We start from the raw sequence: 12,861 nt of genomic DNA, 5'->3' as shown, positions 1-12,861 counted from the left end.
TCACAGTCATTGTTTTTTTTTTCCCATGCTGAGAAAATTTGTCTTATGAAAGGCAAGTTGTTTAAAATGGCTCAGAAAAAAGCGCTGCTGTTTAGCTCGAGCTGTTCGGGTTCTCATGACATGCAGGTTGTGAGTCATGATTGGCTCGTAGAATAAAAGATGTGGCTGTCTCTCTGTCTGTTCTCTGACAGACTATAACATCTGAGCTGTCAGGCTTGCCCCTCTGCACAATGATAAGAAATTATTTATTTCAATAGCACTTACAAAGGACTGTCAGCATAAAGGAAAATACAGATGAATGCAAATAAAGGATCATGCTGGATAACGGGAAGGTCAGAGACGAGATCTACATTATACACACTCTGTGTATAACTGTGTTGCTATGGTACAGATGTAATGAAGTAACATTAGTAAGTTGTAACAAGGTTTGGACCCTTTTTATTGCTTTATTTGGTTAAATTCTTTAATTTTTTAATCTCTCAACTGTATTATTTATCTGGACAAAAATTCTGAGCAGATCTTCAGCAATATCACACACATCCATCTGCCTTAAAATGACATTTCATTTAAACCAGTCGTCCAGCATGATAGCAAATATTTTCAGGGTAATGATGCGAGAGGAAATATAATTAAAGATAATGTTGATTAACTTCCTTAATCAGGGGCAGAATAAGAAACATTTATGTCCTAATTATCTTGGATTGTGAATACAACTGCAGTAGGTGTAAAACTTGGCTCATACGCTTCTTTAATACATTGTTTGTATAGAACAGCACAGGTTAATCTGTGCAGGGAGGTACAGATGTGCAGATGTATTATATCTCTATATGTGAAATTATCTGAATACAAACAACACTTTATTTAGGCTTCATTTACATTTCAATACTTCAGACCTGCACACTGCATGTGATTACTTACACAGAGCTACAGAGCAGAACAGCACTTACAGTTTCACACATCTTAATTGGTAACTATTCACATTCCCATGTCTCAGCAGCACGCGGCATTGTTCCTGTTTGATTGCATTTAAATAGTCACATTTCTATCAGGCTGGTGAGTCTATAGAAAATGTAAAAGCGCTGACAATTATGTATTTGTGTGTGCAGATTTGTACGTCTGTTTTTGTGTGAATGACTACTGCGGCTAACGATTCACATTTTTCACTCCAAGGTTGATGCAGAGTTCTGTAGCGAGAGGCAAAACGCTTCCTCGTCCACCTGCACACTGTGAGTAACTGTCAGCATGTCGGCCATCTGCCGCATCATTTCTCTCTACACACTGCATTGTGTTGTTTTCTCTGATTGGAATGTTCAGCCTGTATGCATTGGTGTTTATTCTTATTTATTTATTTCCTTTTTCCCTGAATGTGAGACCTTTTTTTTGCACATCTCTTCATGTGTGAAGTCTGTTACGAGTCTGTGTGCAGGTGTGAAACCCAGCATGCTCTGAGGCGATCTACTGCCTCGTTACGTCTACAACTTTAGTTGGTTTGTGTGATTTCGTCTCTTTTTTATGCTGTTTCTCATAGTGCAGGTGTGCTTGTTTATTTGTCAAATGTGTGTGTATGTGTGTACATGTCTGTAGAGAGTGTAGAAGTACTTCAAGCGTGTTGTGTGTCTCCTAAGTTCGTGTGTGTATATCCATGTGTGTGTGTGTGTGTGTGTGTGTTTATAATCCAAGGCCATTCAATAGCACCACATGGATCCATCCCATATCCTGGTCGCTATGGTTACCAGGGCCACTTATCACAGAGGGTCCCGGCAGATCAAACAGGTGTGCATCCTGACGATGTCTCTCCTCGACGACTGTTGCCAGGAACCTTTGTTGCACACAACGCCCAGGTGCTTGTCGCCACCGGTAAAAACCAGCAGGAGCGCTGTCTCGATGTCCCAGTCTGAACTGGTGTGTGTGTGTGTGTTAGTGTGTCTACATGTGTGTGTTCTTGCACTTGTTGTCCTTGTGAGAAACAGTGTGAGATTTAGTTCTTCTTAGGGAGGATGTTTTTTGTTCAAAAGAGGTCATTTTGTGTGTTTTTTTTGTTTTGTTTTTTTTTTTTGGTTTTTTTTTACACGTTGATGCTCTGCTTCTGTCTGTAGCAGCAGACAGAACCAGACTAAGGCTGAACAGTCTCTGAATCAGTGGAGAACCCCTTTAGATATTCATTAATACATGTGCAATTTCTGTGATTCGTAATTCAGGGTTAGGGAACAGATGTCATCAATAGGAAGAGAAGGATAGGAAACAAAAAGAGAGGAAGCAGCAAAACAGAATGAAATGGAAAGACTGGGAAGATTTGAGGGAAACGTGTTGGAGGCCTGGCCAGAGAACCAGAAAAGAAAGGATTGTATCAAATCGTGAACCCAGTGAGGGTTCTTTGACTTGCAGACCCTGCCAGGCACACCATTCTTATCAGCCCACCCCCCACCCCCACCCCCATTTCCCTCCTTTCGCCCACCCCCAATGACTGCATTGACGGCGCTGCCACCCTCACCCTTTCACCTCACACCCCGCTGTTTCCCACAGCGCCTTCCTTCTCCACCTCCCTCCCACAGCGTCCACAGTGCGGCACCTGTTCCTCCTATCCATCCTTCTGCCCATCTCTCCATCATCCAGCGCCCACTTTAACCATGCGTCCTCACCAGCCATCCTCCTGTCGATAAAGCACGCACCCAACATTGTCTCCTCATCCAAATGGACTTCTGCTACACCTCCACCATATCCTATCTAATAATACTGAAAGGACAAATATAAAAATTGCTCTCACCTCTTAAACCTCTTCTCCACCTGGCATTAACATACGTCTCATATGATTCACAGTAGAGCTACGTCTGACATTAAACTACAACTCCTATATGCATTTCTCGCTCTGGGTCTCCCTCTCTTAGTTTGCTTTGCACATCACCTCCTCTGATAATATTTACAACATAATTAATATTGACAGCAAGTACTTGGTCTTGTTCGGTCAGCTGTTCAGTCTACAAGTATCTTCATAAATCCATATTGACAAGTTGGCTGCAGTCTGAGCTGCCCTCCACTTGTTTGTCAGTTTATTGTGTATTGTGTACACAATTACTACATGCAGAAGGGATCAGAGCTTCAGTGTGCAGTGGGTGCTTTTACAGCAGCTGTTGATCTGATTTGGCTCTATCAGATAATGATTTAACTGAGGGGAGGCACGTAATGCAGTCTTTCAATTAAAGATTTCTTCTTTTTCACGCTGCTTTCTTCCTACATGTTCTCCACTTGTCTTTGTCTCCCTTTCACCTTTTCCATATGCCCCTCATTTCAGCTTTAATCCCTACATTGCACCTTTCCTTTCTTTCGCTTTCTCTCACCCCCTCATTTCTCTCCTCTACCTCGCACCTCTCTTACACCACTTCCCTCACCTTTCCTCCCTCAACAAGGCACCTCTTTTCCTCCTCCTCCTCCTCTTCTCCCCCCTCCTCCTCTCCCTGGATTTCCTCTGCTCTTTCCACTCGCGCTCCTTCCTCTAACCCAATAACCTCAGCTCTCGAGAGCTCCCCTCACCTCTCCACCTCACCTTCCCTGCTGCTCTCCCGGCAACAAGCACCCCCACCCGCCCCTCCTGCCTCCCCCTCATCTCTGGCTGCTTTTCCCCCTGTGGCGAGTCCTCGTCTCAGGCCGCCATGTACAGGTGCCATGTACCCCCAGTAAGAGGTCAGTGGTTTTCTGTGTTCTCCCCCTCAGCGTTTCTCCAGCCATGACTGGAGATCACAGACTCTTTCATTCACTCTTGAATAGGCTGCCAAAGGGTTAAATATATATTTATATGTCCACTTTTTTAACAGATTATTTCAGACAGCTACGCTCTCTACTTTGCTTCATATTTGTTTGTGTCTGATCTTCTTAGTGATCAGGGAGTTTATAATCATCCTGACATTGATTTGTGGCATTTTAAACATGAATACAGGCTTTTCACATTGACTGTTTGTCAAATTGTTGGTGGAAATCCAAAATTCTATTGTAGTGTGTGTAATTACATTGACATAACTGCATGGTGACAGGACACCAGTGGCACTGTTAGTACAATTTCTCAAAATGACCTTATTTTCCTTGAATTATTTTCCATCAGTGCGAAGGAGGTTACTTTTCTCCTTCGATTTACGTGTGTGTAGACAATAAGCAAATGGCATGTGGTATTCCCAATTTGTTTTCTTTGTATAATTAACAGAATTTAGTTTATGATAGATCAAAAGCAAAAACGTAGAAATTATTTGGCTAAAATTAAGACCAGATCTGAATTTTTGACATATGCTTCACCATAGAAAAAAAGCTTATGCTGTTGAAATATTTGAAAAAAAATAAATGAAATGAAAAAGAAAGAAAATAAGACAAAGGCACCAAGTAAAATTTAAAAGAATTAGACGTAGAAATCAAACTACAGTGACAAGACTTCAACAAGTAATGTGTGGCTAAAAAGAGTCTTAGCTAAAGCTAAGACTTTTTCCTGTTTCCTTTAATTTTATTGAGCCAATTTTGATAATGTCTTAGTAATTGAGTTTTTTCAACCATATATATAATAAAATAGCTAAATGTAATCATGATGAAGAAAAAAGCAATACAAGAATAACAAATTCTGCAAAAAGGAAGCTAGCCTAGTTTGGCAGAGTATTGGTAACTGCCATCACCTGCAGCCTCCGAATTAGGTTGAATTCACATGACGTGTTTTGGATAAGCTGCCTTTTCTTCACACATTTAATGTGTTTAATTAAAGACTGATTTATTAACAATAGACGACAATATATGTTTGAAGATGCCTAGTTTGGTTTTCAAACAGCTTTCATACTTTTCTCACAACTTTTCTCCTCAGTTTGTGGCAGATCCATGTAAACTAAGCGCCTCACTGATGAATGAAACAATCACTTTAGCACCACTGCAGATACACATTAATGTGTTAAAATAGCCATGGTATTTAGTTACACACTCCACAATATAAATTTTGGCTTTGCATCAACACTTTCTATGTATTCTTAAAAAATAGCCTATGAGTGATGATTATGAATATTGCTACTATGCTGTATGGTTTAAAAAGGGCTTTAATGTAAGGCAGAGGAAGTGGTACAAACTGATGTTACTTGACAGAGAAATGTATTTCTCTCTTAGTTCTTTCTAGAGCTAATTAATTTGTAAAACAATTTGAACACTATTTTCAGTTGTAAAGAGATGTTATCATTTATTATTTTCATCCCAGCTGAGAATAACCTGTAGCAAAAATGACTTTATTGCTGGACCTATTAATTTAACATTCATTTGTTTTAAATGTACCATTGCAAAATTAATCACAATATAAATTATCTTCAAAATTGCAAATCATAATGTATGCTGGTGGCCAGAGGACAGAGAAATCTGTTCTGTCACTGAGCGAATAATGAAAATGTGTCATCTTGGATGAGGAAGGCAGAGGCCCACTGCTCTTCAGAGAATTCCATTTTCTAATTCTCTGACAGACGCAGAGGGGGAGCAGAACACATGTACCTCCCCCTCACATACACCAATTACCGCAATGAGCAAATGAAAGGCTGTGTCCCATCAGGGCCACCGTAGGGGGTAGAGAGAGAGAGAGAGAGAGAGAGAGAGAGAGAGAGAGAGAGAGAGAGAGAGAGAGAGAGAGGGAATATAGCAAGAGGAGGGGAGTTATACATAATTGCCCCCCACCCCTCCACACACACACACACACACACATGCACACACACACAAACACACATACACACACACACACTCTCAACCAACAATCATCATCTGCTGTCACTGTTGTTGATAATCCCAGAGTTGTCTGTTCCGCTTTAGCGCAGATTGGCTCTCCCTGCTCGCATTCACTCTCCTTGTTTTTTAAAAAAATCTTTTTTTATTTTTCTATTTTCTGTCTCGCTGTCGATTTCTTGTCTCCATTTCTCCATCATGCCATTTTACCCACTGCATAGATTTTACCTCCTCTTCCTCCTCTTCATCAACTGTCACCATGCTCAGTGACAATTTAAAAATACATAGAAAGAGTTTGTTGTCTGTATTATTTGCATCTTCACAACACCCAAATGAAAAATGATGACTTACTAAATGCTAATTAAAAACAGAATTAACCAGCTATGAGTGCTTATATTAATGTAGCTGTTAAAGCTGTGTATTTTAGCTCTTATTTTGAAGGGCAGAATCCCACAGAGGAGCCCCTGTAGGCTCATGAACTAAACGCAACAATATTAAACTTAAAATCTTCCTGTCTAATTTACATCTGCTTTGTGTGTATCTGCAGCGTGCCAGAAGTCAAATCTAACTGTAAATCTGAGAGCTGTGAAACCCACCTGACTGCATGTTCTCACTGCGCTCGGCAGCAGCGCAGTGTCTCCACAGGCTAATTGAAGTCAACCACAGTGCACTGCTAATGATCAGCCTACTGTGACCCTTGATGGTCTGTCATCTTTCTGTCTGCAGCCCTGCGTGGTATTTAGAGAGATCCTGAAGGTTGAGAGAAAATGAGAGAAAGGCAAAAGGCGAGGTTAAAAAATAAAAAATAAAAAGGGGAGAGAGAGAAAGAGGTGGAGGAGGCGGAGTGGTGAAGGCCATGGGGTAGAGGTAGTGGTGTGGTTGGGGGGTGTGGGTGTTAGACAAATGACACAGGTGATGAAATGACCACCACGCTGTGCAGGAAGTGGCCACGTCCGGCTCTGCTCACTTCCGCTCAGTGGCCATTATCCCTCCCCCGTGCTCCCCACAGCTCCAAATTCACTAACACAGAATCGATACGAGCAGGTGGAGCAGGAGGTGGGAGGACAGGAACTGTGGCTGAGGTGAGAGGAGGAGGAGGAGGAGGAGGGTTACAGGGAGAAAAGCAGGACAAGGAAAGAGAGGAGAAGAGCAAAAAGAAAAAGGCAAGGAAAGGAGAGAGGAGAGAAAATAGGGAGAAAAGAGAGGACAAGACAAAAGGGAAGAAAAGAAAAACAGGAAAGAAAGGGAAAGGAGAGGAGAGGAAATAGAGTGAAAGGAAAGGACAAGAGATGAGAAGAAAAAAGGAGAAAAGGAGAAGATAAAAAAAGAAAAAGAAAAATGTGATGAGGTATGGAAAAGAGAGAAGAACAGAGGATGTATATAGGGAAGGAAAGGACAAAAGAGGAGATGATCATAAGTAAGATTCAAACAGGCAAAGCAAAGGAAAGAGGAGGACAATGAAACATTGAAAAAGGAGAAAAAGCTAAGGAAAGAAAAGGAAGGGGGGAGAGAAGTAAAGAAAGAAAAGGGGAGGGAAAGGACAGGAAAAAGGTGGGAAATGAAAGGACAAAAGGTGGGAGGAAAGAAAAAAAATGGAGAAAAAGGAAGGAAGAAAGGAATAAAAAAATAAGAGGGAACAGAAGAAGAGAAAATCAGAGGATACATTCTATCGATTCCTGTGGCTTCAAAATATAAAGGACAAATGAAGATCACAGGTTATCTGTTAAATTCTATTTTCCATTGATTGAGTTCTATAATTAAATCCACAACAATCAAGGCTGCAAAAACTGGAAGACAAATGGTTTTTTGTTTTTCTGTTTAGTAGGTGTAGATTGTGCTGTTTTACTGCTACAGCACACAGCCACTCGTGTTCCCATAAGCGGTCAACTGAGGCTCGTTTCTGCCTCGTCTGCCCTCGTGGCATTTAGGTTTACGAGTCCTGGCCGTCAGCAGTCAACCTCATCAGTTAGATACAACATAGAAACAAGCATCGAGGCTCTGCCTGTAGAGTCCATCCCGAGCTTCATGAGAGTAGAACAGCAAATTATTGGCCACTACCTGCTTTTATCACTTTGTTTAATTCAGACAATGAAATGTGAGACCCCAAATACAGCTGAATATATGTATCCTAGTCAGTAAGTCATCATTCATTGTGTTTTTTGCAACTCACACCACCTGCTGCAATATGGAAACAAAGAAAAAAGACGTAGAAAAATCAATTTTAAAAAATCAATTCAATCATCAGTGCTTTTGTAAATTATTCAATGAAAAAACAGAAAGATAAAGATTTTCATCTGGTAACGAAATGAAATGTTTTCACCACCACTAACAAAAAAACTGAATATCCTAGCTGCTGTTATTTCAGTTTATTCAAGTTGAAATTTGAGTGAAAATGTTCAGCATTTCCTAAAAAAAAAAAAAAAAAAAAAAAAAAAAAAAAAAAATGGATGAAAAGAAGAAATGTGATTGATAACATGTTGACACAGAAGAGTGAGCTGGGATTAATCAGCTCTGATATATAATTTGCAGGATGTACGCACAATAAGAGCAGCACTTGTGGAATACCATGTCATCCGATAGAACATCCCAGCAATAAATCCTACCTCCACGGAGCTTATAATGCTCAAACGTTGAGATGCATTATATTTCAAGGTGTACATGTTATTTTGTCCTCTGCCTGTCATGCTTATCTGCTCATAGAATTATTTTATTTTAGAGCCCAGTGCAAAGCTTCTCCTTGATCACCACATTAAGAGCCTTGTCCATATGAAGTGGCAGCATGAATTAAACCAAACTCCTATGGCACTGAGGAGACACTCATTTTGCATGTCATTAACATGAAATCTTAACTTATTTGAATTCATCATCATGAACGAATAGTTAATGATTTGATTATCTTACCATATGTGTAGAGGGACATTATTCACATTGGATATGATGGAATATGATAAAAAAAAAAAAGACCCCCCCCCCTCCTCTGTGTAAGAATTACATTTCACTAACTGGCCTTGACAACCTAATTGAACATTAGTCTAATATAGAACATTACTAGAAGAGAAATGAAAGCCTGCTGTCCTTGAACACTCTGTCAGCTTCATTGTGAACACTACTGTCTTCTCCCAGTTATTTCTCTCTTTGGCTCTGAGTGAAAGGACCTTCATCCCAAAGTGAAGAGCATAATTTAGCCTGCTCTAATGACATAGAACTATTCAGCAGGCTGCCCATAATTGTTGGACCAGGGCTGGGAGAATAATAGTCCCAAACTCTCACCCTCTGAGCTTTTCTTCTGCACAAGTCTGAGTACATGCAGTGACCTAAGTCCTCCAGAAAGACAGAGAGACAGAGATAACTAGAGCCAGTAAGTTATGTGAACTATGGGGAGCCCATTATTTCTTAATATGCTTTTTTAATGTGAAAATTAGAAGCAGACTGGACGTGGAGCTAATTCCTAATGTGTCATTCTGGGTGTGTATGTGTGTGTGTGTGTGTGTGTGGGTCCGTGGGTTTAACCAGGCAGCATGTCCTTGTGTGGCGATCTTCAATGTTCCTCGGCTAATACCTGTAACTCAGTGGCTGATACTGGACGTTAATGAGTACTGAGAAGGGCACACCTCACCAGGCAGAGAGCGAGGGGGAGAGAGGAGGGAACACAGAGAGAGAAAAAATAGAAAGAAAAAGAAAGGAGAGCAGTGCTGGTCTAATGAACTCATAGCTCGCCGTATGCTGTCACTCTCCTGCTCAGTGCTGTGACCTGGACAATGCAGCAACATTGTTGCCCTGGCATTGTGCGTGCTAACCCAGGCAGCCAGCGCCCCATAGAGAATAAATGGCTCCTGTAACTTAAACTTGGTGGCGATGTGGGCCAGCGAAGGCAGATGTCATTCTGAGTATTGTTGGCTCTGACAGCAGCCTCTGATGAGGACACTGTAAAGAGAGAACTTCAGCAGAAAGGCAGAAAACTACAGCCATGATGTGGTGAAATGTGGAGGCTGTACAAGTTCACCACAAGATGATAAAGATTTATATTTAAAGTTAAGTTAGGAATTGTAGAAAAATTAGGAGGGGGGGTTTATACACTTTCTTTTGGCTAAAGGGCAAGTCATTATAAATGGAAAATGTGGAGAGAAGAGTAGGGAAAGCAAATGGTGGAGCTGAACCAGGGATTCGTTGCTCATTTGTGCCCATGTAATATGTGCTCGAACCATCTGCCTCCTTCCTCTCATCTTTTATTGACTTATTTTTCATTTTAGAGTACATTTTTACCTTCCCTTGATAGAGTTAATTACATGAGTAGCTACATTGGGGTTATGCGACTCAGGCATCATGCTGCCGTGATCCTCCGGCCCATTGATGCAGTGGCTCACTGGGACAAATCCCAGTGAGCCTGAGGGCCAATATGACTTTTACACTTTGGAACTAATGCACATCTGGTAGAGAGATGCAAAGTAAAATGAAATTAAGTGAAAGATACAGTTGAATTCCAAATGACGTTAGCACTGAGTTTATTATACAGTGTTTCGGTCATGGACCTTTATCAGGAACCAACTTCATAATGAGAAACAACAGCTTCTTTATAGCACAAACACAGGTTTGCAACAATTGAATCTCAAACACCTGAGGCCATTGTTCTTATTTAGAGTGTGTTCTGTCTTACAGCATTTTCTAATTTCCCTACTGGCACTAAACCCAAAGCCCATGTTGTTACAAACTGATCACACACATCAGGTTTGAAAAAGGTTCAGTAATTTCATATAACAGATGGGCAGTGTAGTTTTCAGCGAATGCTACTCAAACAGGAGGACGCTCTTTGGCCTGACTAATGATCTCTGGACAGAGCAGAAACACCAAAGCCTCGGCTGGTTTGCCCCTCTTATGTAAAAATCAGTTAAAGAAGGAACCCTCAATGATTTACCACTTTTTTTTTTTTTTTTTTTTTTTTTGGTATTGAGAAAACAGTATTGTTCTTGAGGAAAGCTGTAATTTTACAGTAATCACATGCTTTCAAGCTTGTGGAACACCAGCCTGGGTGATTTGTTTTTTCACACTAAACCTATGACAATCCTTTACAGTATATTTTAATATGCAAAGCAGAGAAATCCATTTATTCTGATATGTGATTTCAGGCATCAATCATCCATGTCATGGGTAAAATTGGAATTTGTTAATTTCTGGAGGTGAAAGGTTTTTGGTGCTTCTCTGAAATATGAAGTTTTCCTCCAGCTGTAGTAATATACAGATTTTAAATTATACATTTAACAGCTCCACAGCCCAGGGTCCTGCTCCTTAATGGGCTTTAGACTGAGATTTGATTGGGTCCTGTAGTGCATCAACCCCAAAGAGGACCTGAAAGGCTCCACAGAACGGGATATGAATAGAAAGGTATTGAAGCAGGTATTGCAGTCCTAAAGAGATCTGTGTGTGTGTGTGTGTGTGTGTGTGTGTGTGTGTGTGTGTGTGAGTGTGTGTGTTCTTTTCAGGTCTTAAGAGCTCTTATCCTCGAGCAGTAAAACATGGAGCGCAGCACTCCCCGACCCTGCCGGTCATTTCATCTACTTCCAAATGTCACAGTGTCACAGACCTTTGTTGAGATCAGCAAGCAGGGTACCAATGTGTGTGTGTGTGTGTGCATGTGTGTGTGTGTGTGTACTGTAGACTACACATGATTGACCTGAGAGACAAGGTAAAAAAAACAGCGACAAAAGAAAAAGAGCAGAAAAAAAACACTCAAAATTGGTAGTGTGTGTGTGTGTGTGTGTGTGTGTGTGTGTGTGTGGCTCTGCTGTCTGTCTGCTCTACTTCAGTTTTGTCACTTGTCTGTCACATTAAAACCATCAGCCCGGGGAAGATGGCTGCCATTAACCAAGAAGTCACACATCTTTACCATCTTGACCGTAATTAAAGAACAGGAGTTCACTGAGGCTTGAAGCAGCTCCGAGCAGACAAAACAAATGAACATTAGAAACATTGTAGAAAGTCCACATCTTCGGTACACTGCAGAGAGATCAGTCAAATTTATTCCTCTCTGCTCCCCTAGTATTGTGGTGGGAAAGCCGTGTTGGTCAGTATGTGGCATTTACACAGCATTAAAGATTAATTGAAATAGAAGAACAGCAGAGAGGTCAGTGAGGCTGAAGCCAGTGATATTAACAGGAAATAGGATGGAGCAGAGATGCTGTAGGCGGGATACAGCTAAACAAGCCATTATCATTCATTTACAGGATATTTGTCATTCACAACACAACCTGCACCCACAAATAGTGTTGTGATGTTTGGCTTGAATAACAGACAACTGCTAAACATGAAAACAGTCATCTCACCACTTTATTCTTATTCATTTGCACTTTGCTTTCCTTTTCTCCCCCCTTTCCTCTCCACTCGTCTGATCTTTGTCTTTCATTTCCTTTCTTCTCCTCCTCTAATCTTTACTTTCCTTTTCTCTCCTGTTCTCTCGTCTTCTTGTTTCCTTTCCTTGCTTCTTCTCCTCTCCCTGTTTTCCTTCCCTTTACTCCCCCCACCCCTTTCCTCTCTTTCTTCGATTCAGTGGATTTTTCCTTTTGGGTTTTTTTTTTTTTGTTCCCTCTCCTCTCCTCAGCTACTCTCTTCTCTTCTTTCTTTTTCTTTTCTTTCCTTCATCTATAATTTTCTTACCTTTCCTCTTCACTTCTCCTCTGTCCTGTTGTTACCCCCTTTTTTCTGCTATACTTGTATTTCCTTCTACCCTTTTCCATTCCTTTCCTTTTCTGTCCTTGCCATACCTTTTTTTTTCTTCCCTCCTTATCCTGCACAGATCCAACTTTATTGGCAGAGCTTTAGAGAACCAATTCCAGGAGATTAAACTTGTGTCCTTTTACTCTTCTGTTATTAAAACAGCCGCTCTGTCACAACTGCTCAGCTATCTTTGTGTGTGTATATGTGTGTGTGTGTTTGAGCTCTAGCCCAGCTAACAGCAGAGCGGGATTCATTCTGAAATAGCCATTGCAAGACGTGTGTGTGTGTGTGTGTGTGTGTGTGCTGGAGTTAGCTGTATATTATTACCAGTTCCCAGCAGCAGGGATGCTCTGAATTAATTCATCAAGGTTGCTTAATCTCTCCCATAGTACCTTGTTTCCTTGCTCTCCTGTTTGCATCAACACATGCAAA

This window comes from Lates calcarifer, linkage group LG10 (assembly GCF_001640805.2).
Source record: "Lates calcarifer isolate ASB-BC8 linkage group LG10, TLL_Latcal_v3, whole genome shotgun sequence".
In the NCBI taxonomy this organism is placed as follows: domain Eukaryota; kingdom Metazoa; phylum Chordata; class Actinopteri; family Centropomidae; genus Lates; species Lates calcarifer.
This window is presented reverse-complemented; position numbering follows the sequence as displayed.